At 42.5% G+C, this 5,169-nt stretch overlaps 1 protein-coding gene across 7 annotated transcripts in view; it reads left to right on the plus strand.

Annotated features, from left to right (window-relative positions):
* LOC121924282 (gastrula zinc finger protein XlCGF52.1-like) overlaps positions 1–5,169 on the plus strand; it is a 21,899-nt gene that overhangs the window by 6,241 nt on the left and 10,489 nt on the right. Inside the window, exons 1-3 of one of the 7 annotated variants that reach the window (XM_042455600.1) lie at positions 1–30; positions 1,539–1,608; positions 2,927–2,994. The exons of 1 other annotated variant lie outside the window; for it this stretch is intronic. The gene's annotated coding sequence lies outside the window, so the exon portion shown is untranslated. The remainder of the gene's footprint in view (positions 31–1,538; positions 1,609–2,926; positions 2,995–5,169) is intronic. 5 more of the 7 variants (XM_042455602.1, XM_042455605.1, XM_042455603.1 and 2 more) reach the window with 5 other exon arrangements.

Consider the following 5,169-nt stretch of genomic DNA (forward strand, 5'->3'; position numbering starts at 1 on the left):
TCCCTTGTCTTGCCCACCCAGTGACATCTGGTGAGTCTTCACCCACCTATCACCAATATGTGGTGCCATATTTCATATATAATCCCTATGTGCATGAAGGATGGGACCCATAAGAGCTACAGAGCAGAGATGCTCAGAAATGGAGGCAGGCCAGAATCAAACTACTGGAGATGACCTCAAGGAGAGAGAAGATAGACTTTGAGTCAAGGCTGGGAGCTTTTAGCCTTCCAGAGGTTATTAGTCTCTGGCTGCATCATCTACACTGTAGAAATAATCCAGTTGGACACTGCCATGGCTCAGTGGTATGGAAATCTGGGAATTATAGAATCATACAGTTGGAAGAGACCACAAGGGCCATTCAGTCCAACCCCCTGCCATGCAGGAACTCACAATCAAATTTTAGTTTGTTGTGGCACCAGACTTCCATAGCATTGAGCCACCGCAGTTTAAAAAGTGTCAAATGAGATGATTTCTGCAGTGTGGATGCTTTTTGTTGTTCTGATGTGCCTTCAAGTCATTTCTGGCTTATGGTGACCCTAAGGTAAACCTGTCATAGGGTTTTCTTGGCACATTTCTTTGGGGGGGGTGGGGGGGTTGCCATTGCCATCCTATGAGTCTGAGAGAGTGTGACTTGACCAAGGTCAACCAGTGGGTTTACATGGTTGAGCCGAGATTCAAACCCTGGTCTCCCGAGTCATAGTCCAGTGCTCAGACCATTACACCACACTGTCTCACAGTGTGGAGGCATCCTCTCACAATCCCTTCACACAGGTGCTTTTGCAGAAACTGACTCCCATCAACTTCTGGTGGACAATGTGAATCTTGGCGAAGGCTGTTGTACCTTTAATGGGTATGTAGAAGAGTGAATGTCAGCAGGTGTGTGTAGCAAGCAGTTGTGATCATGGGTTCGCCCATTATCTGGGGCAACACAGCTGGAGGGGTTAGGTAATATTGGTCCCGAACAGACAGGCCAAAATAAAGCTGCTTCAGGTCACTTTGGAGGTGTGTTGTTTGAATGACACACACATCTTAAGAGGCCAGAAGCTGCGCCAAAGCAGTGCTCCAGTCCTTAGGACTGGAACATAGCTTTGGCATGGTTTCTGGCTTCTTAGGACACATGCATCATTTAAACAGCATACCTCCAAAGTGACTCGAAGCAGCTTTATTTTGGCCTGTCTGTTCAGGCCCAATATTATCTTTTTGCTTTCCATAGTAATAGAACAAGTTACTTTTTTGTTGCCGGTAATAATATTACCATAGTTTTCCCCCCCTGAGCCACTTGTTACTTAATAGTATATTATATTTATATATATTATATTATATTTCAGCATTCACAGATTTGATTATTCACATTTTATTTCATACTTCCCGCAGAAGAGGAGCGGCAACAGCCATTTTTTGCTGCCAGTAGTAATATTACCACTATTTTTAAATCGTAATTTTTAAACTGTGGATTTTAAAGGATGAATTTTAAATTTAGATTTTTTGAATAGGTATACATCTTGTTTGTCTTCTAACTGATGTGTCTTTTAACCCAGGTCTTTTTAACCGATGGCTGTCTGTTAATTTTTGTTGTTGTTCTCTGCCTCGATCCATGGGGAAAGATGGGTAAGAATATAAGAATATATATAATATAGTAATAATATAGTAATTATTAATCATAATGGTAATATTACTGGCAACAAAATAAAAATAGTGGTAATATTACTTGCAACAAAAAAGTAGTGTGTTATTTTATTTTGGAAGGCAATAAGTCATATAATGATGATGATGATGATGATGGCATAATACAAAGACTGTGATGGCCATTTTTAATAGTAGCAAGACACAATTACAAATGGCCACCACAGTCTCTTTGCAGAGAAGCTTAAGCATTATGCCCTTATTAAAAATGGCCACCACAAGCTTTGCAAAGAAGTTTGTGCAGCATTATGCCCTTATTAAAAATGGCCACTGCTGCCAGAAGAAGACCATAGACTCACACTGGAAGACTTAGAGATTCCTAAAGAAATGGTCTCTGGCAAGGAAAATAGCATCCCTGGTTTTTATTTTATTCCCTTTACTCTTTCAGCTGCTTAGAAGCAAAGCCCCCTCTTTTGAGGGTTATGTGAGGAAAGGAGGACTTCCAAGCAGCCCCAAGAGTAAAGAGTGTCCCTGATTTAAACAAAGCCTTTCTCCTTTACTCCAGTCTCTCCCTTGGTTTGTGTAGTGCTACATATTATATGTATATTTGAAAAGATGACAGCCGGCAAGCTGGGGGCAGGTTGTGTGCCCACTGAAAATTAAAGTTGCCTGACTGAAAACTAGAGAGAGTTCCCACACTTTTAATGGTTGTGTAGAAGAGGGAGTTTTAGGAAGCATTGCTGACAATGACAGACTGGCAGCTTTAATGCATTAATTTTAAAAAATTGTAATATAGCAATATATTACTTATTAACATTACTTATTACATTTTTGGGTAAGTAACCAGAGAGAGCAAGCGTGGTGTAGTGGTTTGAGCACTGGACTACGCACCTGGGAGACCAGGGTTCAAATCCAGGCTTGGCAATGGAAACTCAATGGGTGACCCTAATCACACTCTCTCAGCCTCAGAGGGTGGCAAAGGCAAATCCTCCTCTGAAGAAACTTGCCAAGAAAGACCCATCTTAGTAAAACCCCACAATAATTCAGAAGTGACTTGAAGCCAAACAACTACAAATATAACCATATTACCTTTTTTACAAGTAGTATGTTAGTTTTCAAAGTAATATTTTACAACACTGCCGACCCTTCTTTTACTACAACCAGGTTTTCAAATTAAGGTGGCAGACTTAAATCTTTTTCTGTTTCTTATCTATGAATATGGGGGTTTAAAACTGTTTTAACTGGGATTTTACTGGTGTAAGGATTTAATTTGCATTTTTAATATGCATAATTTATTCACCAGAATCCTGTTGGAGCTTCAGTTAGAAGAAACCCATTGAATCAATTGTTAGATGATGAATCAGCACACAGGTAAATCAAAATGATTCACTGGGCCTACTCTAGTCAGGCCTAACATTAGGATTTAGTATGCAAAGGGATCTTGTACCACTTTTGAGACTAAAGAGATTATCCGATAGGGGGAAGCTGGGAGTAAAAGGCATACTCCTGGCATAATTGTGCCATTGTGCTGAAGATTTTCAGACACATCGCGCTCATCCAGGACTTATCCTGTGAAGATCCAGGAATGCTCCAGCAACAAACCATTCATGCGGATGTCCCAGGAATGGTTTAGTTGCAGGAGCATTCCTGGATCTGTACGGGATAAGTCCTGGATGAGCGTGATGTGTCTGAAAATCTTCAGTGCAATCATGCAATTATACTGGGAAAATGCTTTTTACTCCCGGCTTTTTTACCCCCATCTGATCTCCTAACTGAAAGAAAGAAGTTGGTAGTATGCGCTTTCAAAGACTTGGCTCATGCTACCAACTGCTTTCCTTGAGTTAGTCTCAAAGGTGCTGCATGATCCCTTTGCGTATGGATTTCTCACAGAAGATGGCTTTTATTCTTAGAAGAAGCCCCACTATGTACAACAATATATACATCGACACCATCCACACTAGTAGCAACCCACTCTGAGGTCAAATGCTCAGAGTCACTTTAGCCAAGGCTCTGTGAAGCCTACTAGGCCTTGCCTCTCTCTCTGGTCCCACAAAGGATCCAGCCTCCCTCCTGAGTGGCTTCTCAGACTGGCAGCATTCTGCAGTACTTTACAGCACTTGTTGAATATCTTTTTGGTGTCACTTCCTGTTTAAATGCCTAATCATTATGGCTCACAGTAACCCTTTAATGCCTGGTTACTGTTAAAACCCATGTACCTGTAGGGCCTTTGTGAGGATTTCTGCAACATTGTCCTCTGAACTAATATAGACAAGACTCAAGACACCGTTTTGCACCAACTCCCTCACATTCTGGTACCTCACACCTATATATTGCATCCTAGTCTTCATATTTTCCGCCTCAGCCATGGCAATGCAAGACTGTGTGTCCCCGTGTACAACTGTTGGACCTGTACACTTCTCACCCAAGTCCTCCAGCAACTGCCTCACCCACTGCACTTCTCCTGTCATCTCAGAAAGTGCAGCAAATTCAGCCTCTGTGGTACACAGTGCCATGCAGCTTTGCTTTCTGCTCCTCCAAACCACTGGACTATCTGCAAACTTGACCAACAAACCAATCACCAAATTTCTATCATGCAGCTCTGAGGCAAAAGAGCTGTCCAAAAACACTCCAGTTGTGCTTCAGATCCCTGCAGCACTAGCTTCCTTTCCTTGCTGCCTTTCAGGTATCTCAGCAGCCTTTTTATTGCAATCCAGTCCTCCACTGCTGACTCTCCTGCTCAAGACACATACAGCAAAGTAAATGTCAGGCCTGGTGTTATTGGCAACAAAAAGAAAACTTTCTATTACAGATCTGTACAGATCTGGATGTTCGTATTCTTTGTCAGACTCACTACTGGCATAACCAGGAGTCATGGGGCTCTTTACCACTTTGGCATTCACTAAATCACACTTCTCCACCAGCCTCTCTGTCTTTTTGGTCTGACTCAACAAGATCTTGCCATCCTCAGTCCTCTCCGCCTCAATTCCAAGATAGGCCTTGAGGTTTCCCAGGTCCTTTAACACAAACTTCTTTGCCATCTCCTTCTGCACAGCCTTAACTTCCTGCTCAGTCTGAGCAGCTACACATACAGTAGGTCATCTGCATAAATCACAAGTGTGACCCCCTCCATTCTTGTACACACAAGCATCTGCAATGCTGGCTTGTACCCCAGCCTCACCAGCTCCTCATGGATATAGAAGTTCCAAGAGCATGCACTCTTCTTAAGCCCATAAAGAGCTTTTCTGAGCTTGTAGACCTTGCCTTCCTTGGCATCATCAAACCCTGGTGCTTGCTCCATGTACACTTCCTCATCCAGCTGGGCGTTAAGGTAAGCCGTCTCAAAATCAAAATGCCTAACTATCTGGCACTTTCTTGCAGACAATTCTAACACTAAACTGAGACTTTCTGGCTCCACAGTTGGAAAGAATGTCTTGTCAAAACTCTCAAAATGCTGCTGAGATTTGAAGTGGTATAAAGGCCAGGAGACCGAAAGGTTGTAGGTTGCAAGTGGGTGTTTAAGAGGAAGGAGATGCCAGATGGAACCCA

The sequence above is a fragment of the Sceloporus undulatus genome, chromosome 2 (genome assembly GCF_019175285.1).
Source record: "Sceloporus undulatus isolate JIND9_A2432 ecotype Alabama chromosome 2, SceUnd_v1.1, whole genome shotgun sequence".
Lineage (NCBI taxonomy): Eukaryota > Metazoa > Chordata > Lepidosauria > Squamata > Phrynosomatidae > Sceloporus > Sceloporus undulatus.